This window comes from Scyliorhinus torazame, chromosome 20 (genome assembly GCF_047496885.1).
Source record: "Scyliorhinus torazame isolate Kashiwa2021f chromosome 20, sScyTor2.1, whole genome shotgun sequence".
In the NCBI taxonomy this organism is placed as follows: Eukaryota; Metazoa; Chordata; class Chondrichthyes; order Carcharhiniformes; family Scyliorhinidae; genus Scyliorhinus; species Scyliorhinus torazame.
In genome coordinates, this window is record NC_092726.1 from 31,391,041 (window position 1) to 31,405,352 (window position 14,312).

General features: G+C 48.7%; 2 non-coding genes across 2 annotated transcripts; both read left to right on the top strand.

Annotated features, from left to right (window-relative positions):
- Nucleotides 1–3,309: 3,309 nt before the first annotated feature.
- On the top strand, nucleotides 3,310–3,493 carry LOC140397209 (U2 spliceosomal RNA). The gene has a single exon (XR_011936761.1). It is a non-coding gene; the product is annotated as a U2 spliceosomal RNA (small nuclear RNA).
- Nucleotides 3,494–9,302: 5,809 nt separating this feature from the next.
- Nucleotides 9,303–9,492, top strand: LOC140397900 (U2 spliceosomal RNA). The gene has a single exon (XR_011937322.1). It is a non-coding gene; the product is annotated as a U2 spliceosomal RNA (small nuclear RNA).
- The last annotated feature ends 4,820 nt before the right edge of the window (nucleotides 9,493–14,312 follow it).

The following is a 14,312-nucleotide window of genomic DNA, read 5'->3' on the forward strand; positions in this document are numbered from 1 at the left end:
CTGGCAGTTCTTCAGCAACTCCCACTGCTGTTGGCCACCTCCAAGCCGGTCATCCTGGGTGGTGACTTCAACTGCATCATCGATGCGGCTGGACGATCCAGCAAAGCCGACAGCAAACTAGACGCTACGTCCAGACTCCTGATGGAAACGGTAAAAGACGCCAAGCTGCTCGACGTCTGCAGCAACCCTGCAGACGGAGCGCAGCGTAGATACACATGGTCACGGCCAGACGGGTCCGTCCGCTCCAGGATAGACTTCTTTTTTGTGTCCCGAGCTTTCACGGTCAGGTCCACCGACGTAACGCCGGTGTTCTTCTCTGACCACTGCCTCCTACTGGCCGACTGCCACCTGCAGGAAGACCAGGGGGTAGGCAGGGGGACGTGGAAGCTAAATGTAAAACTGCTGACCCCTGAGAACATCGAGGAACTCAGGAGGGATTACAAAGGTTGGAGAACGGTGAAACCCCTCTTTGAGGCCCCACATCTCTGGTGGGAAGCAATCAAGGAGAATATCAAGAGGTTTTTCATCCTCGAGGGCGTTCAAAAGGTGAGACAGGGACGAGGGGTCATGTCCAGGCTCCAGAAAAGTATGCAAAATTTGCTCCAGCTGCAGTCGATGGGGGTGGATGTCAAGGAGGATCTCCAAGAGGTGAAGAGCCAGCAAGCCTCGCTCTACACCTCGGAGGCCTCCAAGGTTATCTTCCGTTCCAGAGTCCGCTCTGTGGAGCAGGACGAAAAGTGCTCACGCTTCTTCCTCCAAAAGGTGCACAGAGAGACCTCTGGGATCAGCAGCCTGAAGGAAGAAGATGGCTCTGAAAAGTCATCGCAGTCTGACATCCTGAGGATCAGCCAATCCTTTTATGCCGGACTGTATGACCTGAAGCCAACAGATAGCACTGTTTCCCAGACCTTCCTGTCGACTATCACGGAGGTCATAGGCGACAGCGAGCTGGAAAACCTGGACAAACCACTAACTCTGGACGAGCTGACAAAGGCCGCCAATCCTTCGAGACGAGTAAAACTCCCGGAAGCGACGGCTTACCGGTTGAGTTGTATTCGGCTCTGTGGGACTGGATGGGCCCAGACCTGCTGGAAGTGTACGAGAGTATGCTTCTGGAAGGCAGCATGTCAGAGTCCATGAGGAAAGGCATCATCACCCTCATCTACAAGCAGAAGGGGGAAAGGGAAGAAATTCGAAATTGGCGACCCATTTCACTGTTGAATGTGGACTACAAAATTCTAGCAAAGGTCATCGCCAATCGGGTCAGGTCTGCTCTGGAGTCGGTGATCCACCCTGACCAGACCTGTGCTGTACCCGGCAGGAAGATCTCTGATAGCCTCGCGCTACTCAGGGATACGATCGCCTACGTGCAGGACAGGGGGGTGGACACTTGCCTCATCAGCCTTGACCAGGAGAAGGCTTTTGACAGAATATCGCACACCTACATGATGGATGTGCTCTCCAAAATGGGGTTTGGGGAGGGAATTCGCAATTGGATCAAACTGCTCTACACAAACATCTATAGCGCAGTCTCAATCAATGGGTGGGAATCAGAAAAGTTCCAGATCAGATCTGGAGTCAGGCAGGGCTGCCCTCTCTCCTCTGCCCTTTTTGTGTGCTGCATAGAACCTTTTGCCGAGTCCATCAGGAGGGATCCGGGGACAAGAGGAGTGACGATCCCAGGCAGTGGAGGCATGCAAGTCAAGGCCTCCCTGTACATGGACGACGTTGCCGTCTTCTGCTCGGATCCTGCGTCTGTACGCAGGCTCTTGACCACCTGCGACCAGTTTGAACTGGCCTCTGGAGCCAAGGTAAACCGGGGCAAGAGCGAGGCCATGTTCTTTGGGAACTGGGCCGACCGGTCCTTTGTCCCCTTCACTGTCAGGTCCGATTACCTGAAGGTGCTGGGGATATGGTTCGGAGCTGCTGGGGCGTGCACCAAAAACTGGGAGGAGCGCATAGGAAAGGTAAGACAGAAACTGGGCTGGTGGGAGCAACGCTCCCTCTCCATTGCGGGCAAAACCCTGGTCATCAGGTGTGAGGTACTCTCGGTGCTACTGTACGTGGCGCAGGTCTGGCCCATAACCCGACCCTACGCCACAGCAGTCACCCGGGCCATCTTCAAATTTATCTGGCGATCCAAGATGGACCGTGTCCGAAGGGACACCATGTACAAACCTCTGGAGAAGGGAGGGCGGAACGTACCCAACGCCTCCCTCATCCTGCTGGCCACCTTTGTGTCCAGCTGCATCAAGCTGTGCGTGGACCCCCAGTATGCAAACACCAAGTGTCACTACATACTGAGGTTCTACCTGTCCCCGGTGTTGCGAAGGATGGGCCTGGCCTCATTGCCGCGGAACGCTCCAAGTAGTTGGACCGTACCGTACCACCTGTCCTTCGTGGAAAAGTTTTTGAAGAAAAACACATTTGACCACAAGGCAATGAAGCAGTGGTCAGCACGTAATGTCCTCGAGGCCCTCAGGGAAAAGGAGACCGTGGAGGACGTTGGATGGTTCCCTGAGCAGACTGCCAGAGTCATCTGGCAGAACGCCTCATCACCAGAACTTTCAAACAAGCACCAAGACCTAGCTTGGCTGGTGGTGAGAAGGGCCCTCCCTGTCAGATTCTTCATGCACACCCGAAGGCTCTGCACCAATGCACGCTGCCCTCGGAGTGGCTGTGGGGGAAATGAGACGGTCACACACCTCCTTGTGGAATGTGCCTTTGCAAAGAAGGTCTGGAGAGAGATGCAGTGGTATTTGTCAAGGTTTATCCCAAACAGATCTGTGACACAGGACTCTGTGCTCTACGGACTGTTTCCAGGGACACACACCGAGACAAATATCAACTGCTGCTGGAAGGTCATCAACTCGGTAAAAGACGCTCTTTGGTCTGCCCGAAACTTGCTGATCTTCCAGTGCAAAGAATTGTCCTCGACCGAGTGTTGCAGACTGGCACATTCCAAGGTCCAGGACTACGTGCTGAGGGACGCACTCAAGCTTGGGGCAGCTGCCGCCAAGGCGCAATGGGGAAAGACCACAGTGTAAAGTCTTTCCAGCAAATGTACACCGAGGGGCGCGTAACAGTGTAAAGCCCCTCGGTCTGGGCAATCAACACTCCAATGTATAAAACAAACATGTCACTGTAAATATTTAAGAAGGAATTGTAATGTAAAGAGTGATATGTGTACGACAATATCAAAATTGAATGAAAGAAAGTCAAGGCAACATGTAACCCTGCCGAAAATGTACAGTCAAGACAATTTGAAATGTTTCTGAAATGCTCATGATAAATTTTTATGAATAAAGTATATTTTTTTGAAAAAAAAAAAAAAAAAAAATCTGTTCTTATCAGTTTAATATCTGATATGTCCTCAATCTGCGGACCGAATATTAAATTGATTTTTAGGACTCGGAGATGGTTCAGGGGCTTGCTCCTTCCGCTCCACGCATCAACCTGGTCTTGCAGTGCTTCCAGGAATGGTGCCCTCTCCCCGCTTTGGGGCGCAAAATGTATAAAAGCAGAAAATGCCGCAAAACCTGACTTCCCCTTTTCTCTCTTGTCCAGTTGTCTCATCCTGACCAATTTAAGGCCTTTCAGGCTCCAAAGCATTGCTAGTTTTTCTGCTGGCGGGAGCTTCGTGCACGAATGTTGCGAGCCGATGGACTCACGGACTTGTGGCAGCCAGGCTCCGTTTTCAGCTGATATGCCACACAGATTTCCTGCTGCTTTTTACAGGCCACTCACCTTCACACTCGGATGCCGACTTGCCTTCTCCTCACTTCAGTTACCACATCCCTTCATCCTGCACAACGGGGAAGTGTGGCGACAGACTGAACGGCATCCTCTTTGGATGTAGGTATACCTTCACGGCGTCTCTTTTCGTTCTCCTGACTCCACGACCAACACGCTAGGGTGGAGCTCAGGGAGACTAGACATTGCCCCCTGTTGGATACCGCCAGTACTTGCTGCTTGCACGGATTGTCCTTTGTTCGGCAAAGGTGGAGATTTCTTCGACTCCCTCCGTTGGGTGTCACTGGCCTTCACAGCGTCTCCATTTCATCTGGTGACGACAGGTGACGGCTTGCCAGACGATGTCTTCCTGTTGTGTTTTACTGGTTCTGCATGCTCAGACTCCACCGTGCTCGGCCAAGCTGGATGTCTCTTGACCAACAGTGAGCGTAGCCTGAAAGTTCCAAAGCACAGTCGAGCGCAGCAATAGCGCACAACAGTCCATCAATTGTATTTAAACAGTGCCCTCGAGTCAATTAAATGCATTTCAACAGTGCCCGATTGTGAATCAAATGCATTTAAACAGTGCCCGAAGTTAAATCAAATGCATTCAAACAATGCCCTACAGTAAACCAAACGTTTTTGAACAGTGCTTTCTAGTAAATCAAATGTATTTAAATAGTGCCCTACAGTAAATGAAATGCATTTAAACAGTGACACAGTAAATCAAATGTATTTAAACAGGCGCTGCAATAAATTAAATGCGTTTAAACAGTGCCCTACCGGAAACTAAATGCATTTAAAAAGTGCCATGAAGTAAATCAAATGCATTCAAACAGTGCCCGACAGTGAGCCAAATATATTAAATCGTGATTTATAGTCAATTAATTGCATTTAAACAGTGCCTGACAGTAAATCAAAAGTATTTAAATTTGCGCCTTGGAATAAATTAAATGCGTTTACACAGTGTCCGACACGAAATCAAACGCATTGAAACAATGCCCTCCAGTAAGTCAAGTGCATTTAAACAGTGCCCGGCAGCAAACTAAAGGCATTTAAACAGTGCCCTGCAGTAAATCAAATGCATTTAAACTGCCCGACAGTAAATCAAATGTATTTAAACAGTGCCCCAGAATACATCCAAAGTATTTAAACAGTGTACTGCAGTGAATAAAATATAATTCAATAGCGCACAACAGTCCATCAAATGTATTTAAACAGTGCCCCAGAATACATCCAAAGTATTTAAACAGTGTACTGCAGTAAATCAAATATAATTAAATAGCGCACAACAGTCCATCAAATGCATTTAAACATTGCCCTCGAGTCAATTAAATGCATTTAAACAGTGCCCTACAGTAAATCAAATGCATTTGAACAGTGGCCTAAAATAAATCAATTATATCTAAACGGTGCCAAATGTATTTAAACAGTTCTTTATAGTAAATTAAATGCATTTAAACAGTGCCGACAATAAATCAAATGTATTTAAACAGTGCCCCGACAGTCAATCAAATGCGTTTAAACACTGCGCAAGAGTAAAACAAATACTTTTAAACAGTGCACCACAGTAAATCAAATGCATTTAAACAGTGCCCTACAGTAAATCAAATGCATTTAAACAGTGTCCTACAGTAAATCAAATGCATTTAAACAGTGCCCAACAGTAAATCAAATGCATTTTGTTCCCTACAGTAAACTAATTGCATTTAAATAGTGCCCGATACTCAAATGCATTTAAACATTGCCCTCCTGTGAATCAAAAGCATTTAAACAGTGTTCTACGTTAAATCAAATGCATTTAAACAGTGCCCTACAGTAAACCAAATGCATTTAAACAGTGACATAGTAAATCAAATGTTTTTAAACAGGCGCTACAATAAATCAAATGCATTTAAACAGTATCCTACAGTGAACTAAATGCATTATTAAAATGCCCTGCAGTGAATCAAATGCATTCAAACAGTGCCCTACAGTATACGAAATGCTTTTAAACAGTTTCTGACAGTTATCTGAATGCATTTAAAGAGTGCCCAACACTCAAATGCATATAAGTAGTGCCCTACAGTAAATTAAATGAATGTAAACAGTGCCCTGTTGTAAACCAAATGCGTTTAAATAGTGCGGTGAAGTAAATGAAATGCATTTAAACTGTGCCCTACAATAAATCAAACGCATTTTAACAGTGCCCATAGTAAATCAATGCATTTAAACAGTGCCCTACAGGAAATCAAATGCATTTATACAGTGCCCTACAGTAAACCAAATGCATTTAAACAGTGCCCTATAGTCAATCAAATGTATTTAAACAGTGCCCTACAGTCAAACGGACCTTATTTAAACAGAGCCTTACAGTAACACACCAATTAAAAGTGCCCTACTGTAATCGGACTTAAAATGTGCCCGATAATAAATCATGTTTTTAAACATTAAACATGTTTATGTAAAGCGAATTGCTTTGTAGACCTAAAAAACAACTTTCCCGAGGCCAGTATATGCCCTTCCAAAAACTGAACGGGATCCAGCCAAAATAATACTGTTCCATATTTCTATCCAGCATATTAATTCTGCTCCATTTTAATATGCAGCCATATTAAAACGGCTCCATATTAATACTGTTCCATATTAATACTCTTCCACATTAATACTGTTCCATATTAATACTGTTCCATATTCGTGCTGCTTCATTTTAAGACCGTTACAAATGAGTACTGTTCCCTATTAATGTCCAGCATATAAACATTGTTCCATATTAATATTCGCTCATATTATAACTTTTCCATATTAGTAGTGTTCCATATTAATACTGTTCTATATGATTACTGTTACATATTAATATCCAGCCATGTTAACGCTGTTCCATATTAGTACTGTTCCATATTAATATCTGGCCATTTTAATATCCGGCTATATTAACACTGTTCCATACTAATACAGTTCCATATTAACATCCAGCCACATTCCATATTAATAATAATTATCTTTGTCACAAGTAGTCTTACATTAACACAACAACGAAGTTACTGTGAAAAGCCCTTCGTCGCCACATTCTGGCGCCTGTTCGGGGACACAGAGGGAGAATTCAGAATGTCCAATTCACCTAACAAGCACGTCTTTCGGGCCTTGTGGGAGGAAACCGGAGCACCCGCAGGAAATGCACGCAGACACCGGGAGAACATGCAGGCTCCGCAAAGAGAGTGACCCAATCTAGGAATCAAATCTGGGACCCTGGAGCTGTGAAGATATGGTTCCATATTAATACTGTTCCATATTAGTACTGTTCCATATTAATATTCAGCCATATCAATACTATTCCATATTAATACGGTTCCAAGTTAATATGCAGCCATATTAATACTGCTCCATATGAATAATGTTCCATATTAATATCCAGCCACATTAATGCTGTTCCATACCAATATGGTTCCATATTAATATGCAGCCAGATTAATACGTTTTTGCTCAATGCCTGCTACCCCGCCCCCCACATGGAGGTTGGACATGGCCCGACTTGCCCAGAATGCTTTGTGCAAGAAAATATCACAGGCCACAGATGACTATATTATTAATAACTAGAATGGGGAAGTCCCGCCCTTCACGCTCTGGGAGGCCACGAAGGCTGAGATCAGGGGTGATATCATGGCCAAGAACGCACGTAGAGACAAGGTAGAGAGGGCGGCTAGGCGACAGTTGTGGACTCCATACTGGAGGTAGACAGGCGATACTCTGAGGGCCCGAACAAAGAACTCCTGGCGGAGAGGAAAAAGCTACAAATGGACTTTGATCTGCTCTCCACGAGGGAAGCATTGCAGCAACTCCGCCAGGTACGGGAGACCCTTTACGAACACGGAGATAAAGCCAGCCACTGCTGGTTCGCCAGCTGAGAAAGCAGGCAGCCACGGGGGTAATAGCTCAGATTAGAAGCAGCAGACCGAATCCAGTGACGGAGCCAAAAAATGTCTACGAGGCATTTGAGACCTTCTACCGGGGGCTATTCACCCTCAAGCCCTCAGCTTAGGGATGAAACAGTTCATCGATGGACGGGACACACCAGTTGTGAGACAGGCTGAAAATGGGACTGGAAGCACCAGTAAAACTGGGAGAAGGATAGCGCAGTGGTGAGCCCTCGTTCCTCATGGTCCCGCCCGCCCCACACATCCCTGTGACGATGGATGTGGCTGTCCTGCAACCCAGTTGTGTGTCGAAGCTGGGATTCGTCTTTCTGGAGCGCAGGAGGTTATGGGGAATTTAAACAAGTCTTCAACGTAATAAAGATTTTTTTTTAATGATAGAAATGGATAGATCCTCTGCCCCCAATTGCTCGACTGCATGAATCCCACCTTAGTTAGTGTCCTAATCCACCGGACTTTCCACAATACCATATCCAGCAATACTCAGGAAGAATAATTGTTTTCCTATCCAGCCGACTGTTCTATATTGAAGAAGCTGGTAAACTTTAGAAGGACAATTCTGCCTTCCTATCCACACTGCTGTTCACACATCAGTGCACTACGTCGAGATATACTTTGGACTGACTTTTCTGTGTCATTTTTGGCTCTATTGTTCATAAAAACAGATCAAGCTGAGCTGTACGAGATCTGCGTGTCGCCAGTGCACTCTGCTGAACACATCCAGATATAGTCTGGAGTAATATTTCGCTCTTCCGTTCTAACCTGGTGCTCCAACGGACACATGCACCTGCCCTGCAGCCGAACATGTATGTGTTTCATTTCCCAACCACTGTCCACACCCACTGACCCAAGCTGGACTTCAGAAGCCAATCTGCCTGTGCCATTCGCCTTGGATTGTTTCGAAATCCCACGTCAGGCTCGAATGCAGGTTACGATTCTTTATAGAATCATAGAATCCCGACAGAGCGGAAGGCGGGTCATTCGGCCCAACGAGTCTGCACCAGCCCTTAGAAAGAGCAACCTATTTAAGCCCACACCGCCACCCTATCCACATTCTCGCAACCCAAACAAACCTAAAGGGCAATTTAGCACGGCGAATCCACCTGACTTGCACATATTTGGACTGTGGGAGGAAAACAGAGAACCCAGAGGAAACCGTGTCAGAGAAAGTGCAAACTCCACATGGACAGACATCCGAGGCGGGAATTGAACCTGGGTTGCTGGCGCGCTGAGGCAAGCGTGTAAACTACTGTGACACCGGATTGCAGCCTCCTGGACTCTGCACTGCACAGATTCACCGTGTAGGACAATCTCTGGGGTCTCTGACAGCCTCTTTTTTGTTTTACAATGAAATACACAGTTCTTAAAATTTAGAGTAGTCGATTATTTTTCCAATTTATGGTGGCTAATCCACCTACCTCTCACATCTTTGAGTTGTGGGGTGAGACTCACGCAGAACCGGGGAGAATGTGCAAACTCCACGCGGCCAGTGACCCGGGGCCGGGGTCGCAATGTGGACTGGGAACTTCAGGAAATTAGGAGAGCAAAAACGGTACATGAAAGGATACAGGCAGGTAAAATGAACGAACGTCCTAAGTAATTTTACCAGCTCATTAAGGGTAAAAGGATAACTCGGGATATAGCCCGAAAACATGGGCTATCGCATCTCGGCCTTTTGGTTCAGATCAAGTGTAGTATCTGTTCTTATCAGTTTAATATCTGGAATGTCCCCTTCGGGGGACCGAATATTAAATTGATTTTTGGGACACGGAGATGGTTCAGGGGCTTTCTTGCTCCGCTCCAGGCATCAACCTGGTCTTGCAATGTTTCCAGGAATGGTGCCTTCACCCCGCTTTGGGCACAAATAGTGCAAAAGCAGAAAATGGCGCAAAACCTGGCTTCCCCTCTTCTGTCTTGTCCAGTTGTCTCATCCTGACCAATTAAAAAATTTTCAGGCTCCAGAGCATTGCTAGCTTTTCTGCTGGCGGGCGCTTCGCGCACTAATGTCGTGAGCCTATGGGCTCGCGGACTTGCGGCAGCCAGGCTCCGTTTTCAGCTGATATGCCAAACAGATTTCCTGCTGCTTTTTACAGGCCACTCACTCTCACCCTCGGATGCCTACTTGCCTTCACCTCACTTCAGTTACCACATCCCTTCATCCTGCACAACGGGGAAGTGTGGCGACAGACTGAACGGCATCCTGATTTGGATGTAGGTATACCTTCACGGCGTCTCTTTTTGTTCTCCTGACTCCACGACCAACACGCCAGGGCGGAGCTCAGGGAGACTAGACAATGCCCTCTGTTGGATTCCGCCAGTACTTGCTGCTTGCACGGATTGCCCTTTGTTCGGCAAAGGTGGAGATTTTTTCGACTCCCTCCGTTGGGTGTCACTGGGCCTTCACAGCGTCTCCATTTAATCTGGTGACGACAGGGGGCGGCTTGCCAGACGATGTCTTCCTGTTGTGTTTTACTGGTTCTGCATGCACAGACTCCACCGTGCTCGGCCAAGCTGGAGGTCTGTTGACCAACAGTGACCGTAGACTAAAAGTTCCAAAGCACAGTCGAGCGCAGCAAGGTGCTCCTGAATGTCGGTGGACGAGGAGGACAAGAGCCATAACCGGAAAATATTGGCTATCGCTTCTCGGCCTTTTGGCTGAGATCAAGTGTAGTCTCATTTGATCGAGGGAAGCTGAGGATTTCCATGTCGATCGTGGATAGGAGAACTCGGAGGGATTGAAGTCGTCAAAGAGGAAACGTTTGGAGCCCGGCTGCTATTGGTGGACCTGCATAGGCCTAACGCCGATACAGTTCAGACCCAACGTACGAGCTATGGATGCAGCTTCATCCCGACCACCAGGCTGGGGAGTGCGAAACACTGTCCGAGTCACAGTGAAGAAAACGGAATGAGAGTCACCTGTGGACAGGAAACATTTCGTGAAGAGGGTGCTGCTCGAGTGTTGAGGGTTTACAGCAACAGAGATCTTCTGCTTGCAGAACTTCCCCAACAACGTTTTTTTTGATGTCACCTTCAAGAGCGTCGCAGCGTGCATCAAATTCTTGATTGTCTTCAAGGAAAAAGGTAACCAGAGTCCCTTGTCGATCCTGACTGCGGATCCTCTGTTTACGCTACCGTCGCAGCGAAATCGGGTTGTTACACTGCACACGTACAACCCCCACGTCCCTGTGTCTCATGTGCCGACGTTCCTCGCCAGGTACGCTCAGCTGAAAAGGACAGCGTGCAAGTGAAAGACACCTTCGGCATCTGGACAAGTGAGCACCAGGTCAAGGTGACTCTATGAACAGACAGCAAATGAACCATCCTGCATCCCCCCTCCAGTTTCGCTATTGGAGCAAATCGTGGCTACCTCTACTACATGGGACAGCCACGAGTCTGCCACACCTGTGGCAAAACGGGGCATGTTGCAGCAAACTGCAGTGTGACCTTCTGCAAAACCTGCAGGCAGGAGTGACACATGACTAAGGAATGCAAGGAAGACAAGTCCTGCAACCTGTGTGAGGAGGCCGGCCATCTTTACAGGGCCTGCCCGAAACGCGGGGCGACATACGCTCAAATCATCAGCAGCGGAGTTAAAAAGGCGACCAGAGAGGAGGTGCATACACCCTCCACCGAAAAAGACACCACGGCTCAGAATGAGGAAAAGCAAGAGAAGGGCCCCCAACAAAAAGAGGAGGCCCCAGCACCTCCTGACAACCCAGCCCCAGCCCCATCTGATGAGGAACACTCAATGGAAGAGTAAGAGGATGGGACAAAGAATAAAGAGCCCTGGGAAACAGTGAACAGGGACAAACGAAAGAGAAAACAAAAAAACAAACTGAGGAACCCCCCGAGGGGTAGTGGCAAAAAGCGACACCTTTCAGCCGGCGCACTTAGCGCCGACACCTCATCCGATGAGGGAAAACAGGACAAGAATCGGCCTCAAATAAACAGACAAAGCACCAACGTGGAACGGGAGGCACAGACCCCCCCAGACCACCGACCGGGAAGAAAACAAGGTCACAGACCAACCCCCGATAGCAACGAGCAGCAACAACCCAGGTGAAGACCGGCCTGCAACCCCAACACCTACTGACTGCCACGAGGAACCCCAGGAATACACCCCCCCCCCCCCCAATGCATCTGCATCAAAACCACGGGGCCAGTACGGACCAGAACAGCTTCCTCAGCCCTGCAACTGTGCTAAAGTTTGCGAGCACGACCGGCATGCTGGGGAACATCGAACAGCTGGAACAGCCAACTGTATAGACTCTGGACTCTTGGAACTGGTAAATCTACCTTTTTATAATGGGTTTAAAAATTGCATCCATAAATGTGCGAAGCATCAAAGATACTTCGCGGTCTGTAGCCACACTCAACTATTTGGCAAATGCAAAAGCTGACCTACTGTTCCTGCAGGAGTGCGGAATTCCGCACCTCAGCAACTACAGGCGCTGGTCGAGCTGGTGGTCCCACGGACCATCCATCTGGTCAGGAGGAAACGACTGCCGCTCCTCCGGCCTGGGTATTCTGCTGCGGGGAGGCAACTTCACCATCTCTGACGTTAAGGAGGTGGTGGGCGGGCGCCTCCTCGTAGCAGACGTGAAATACAAAAACACCCCTCTCAGACTTATTAATGTGTACGCCCCGGCCGTAAAAAGTGAGCGGCTGGCAGTCCTTCAGCAACTCCCACTGCTGTTGGCCACCTCCAAGCCGGTCATCCTGGGTGGTGACTTCAACTGCATCATCGATGCGGCTGGACGATCCAGCAAAGCCGACAGCAAACTAGACGCTACGTCCAGACTCCTGATGGAAACGGTAAAAGACGCCAAGCTGCTCGACGTCTGCAGCAACCCTGCAGACGGCGCGCAGCGTAGATACACATGGTCACGGCCAGACGGGTCCGTCCGCTCCAGGATAGACTTCTTTTTTGTGTCCCGAGCTTTCACGGTCAGGTCCACCGACGTAACGCCGGTGTTCTTCTCTGACCACTGCCTCCTACTGGCCGACTGCCACCTGCAGGAAGACCAGGGGGTAGGCAGGGGGACATGGAAGCTAAATGTAAAACTGCTGACCCCTGAGAACATCGAGGAACTCAGGAGGGATTACAAAGGTTGGAGAACCGTGAAACCCCTCTTTGAGGCCCCACATCTCTGGTGGGAAGCAATCAAGGGGAATATCAAGAGGTTTTTCATCCTCAAGGGCGTTCAAAAGGTGAGAGAGAGACGAGGGGTCATGTCCAGGATCCAGAAAAGTATGCAAAATGTGCTCCAGCTGCAGTCGATGGGGGTAGATGTCAAGGAGGATCTCCAAGAGGTGAAGAGCCAGCAAGCCTCGGATGCCTCCAAGGTTATCTTCCGTTCCAGAGTCCGCTCCGTGGAGCAGGACGAAAAGTGCTCACGCTTCTTCTTCCAAAAGGTGCACAGAGAGACCTCTGTGATCAGCAGCCTGAAGGACGAAGATGGCTCTGAAAAGTCATCGCAGTCTGACATCCTGAGGATCAGCCAATCCTTTTATGCCGGACTGTATGACCTGAAGCCAACAGATAGCACTGTTTCCAAGACCTTCCTGTCGACTATCACGGATGTCATAGGCGACAGCGAGCTGGAAAACCTGGACAAACCACTAAATCTGGACGAGCTGACAAAGGCCGCCAAGTCCTTCGAGGCGAGTAAAACACCCGGAAGCGACGGCTTACCGGTTGAGTTGTATTCGGCTCTGTGGGACTGGATCGGCCCAGACCTGCTGGAAGTGTACGAGAGTATGCTTCTGGAAGGCAGCATGTCAGAGTCCATGAGGAAATGCATCAACACCCTCATCTACAAGCAGAAGGGGGAAAGGGAAGAAATTCGAAATTGGCGACCCATTTCACTGTTGAATGTGGACTACAAAATTCTAGCAAAGGTCATCGCAAATCGGGTCAGGTCTGCTCTGGAGTCGGTGATCCACCCTGACCAGACCTGTGCTGTACCCGGCAGAAAGATCTCTGATAGCCTCGCGCTACTCAGGTATACGATCGCCTACGTGCAGGACAGGGGGGTGGACACTTGCCTCATTAGCCTTGACCAGGAGAAGGCTTTTGACAGAACATCACACACCTACATGATGGATGTGCTCTCCAAAATGGGGTTTGGGGAGGGAATTCGCAATTGGATCAAACTGCTCTACACAAACATCTCTCTCGCAGTCTCAATCAATGGGTGGGAATCAGAAAAGTTCCAGATCAAATCTGGAGTCAGGCAGGGCTGCCCTCTCTCCTCTGCCCTTTTTGTGTGCTGCATAGAACCTTTTGCCGAGTCCATCAGGAGGGATCCGGGCATAAGAGGAGTGACGATCCCAGGCAGTGGAGGCATGCAAGTGAATGCCTCCCTGTACATGGACGACGTTGCCGTCTTCTGCTCGGATCCTGCGTCTGTGCGCAGGCTCTTGACCACCTGCGACCAGTTTGAACTGGCCTCGGGAGCCAAGGTAAACCGGGGCAAGAGCGAGGCCATGTTCTTTGGGAACTGGGCCGACCGCTCCTTTGTCCCCTTCACTGTCAGGTCAGATTACCTGAAGGTGCTGGGGATATGGTTCGGAGCTCCTGGGGCGTGCACCAAAAACTGGGAGGAGCGCATAGGAAAGGTAAGACAGAAACTGGGCTGGTGGGAGCAACGCTCCCTCTCCATTGCG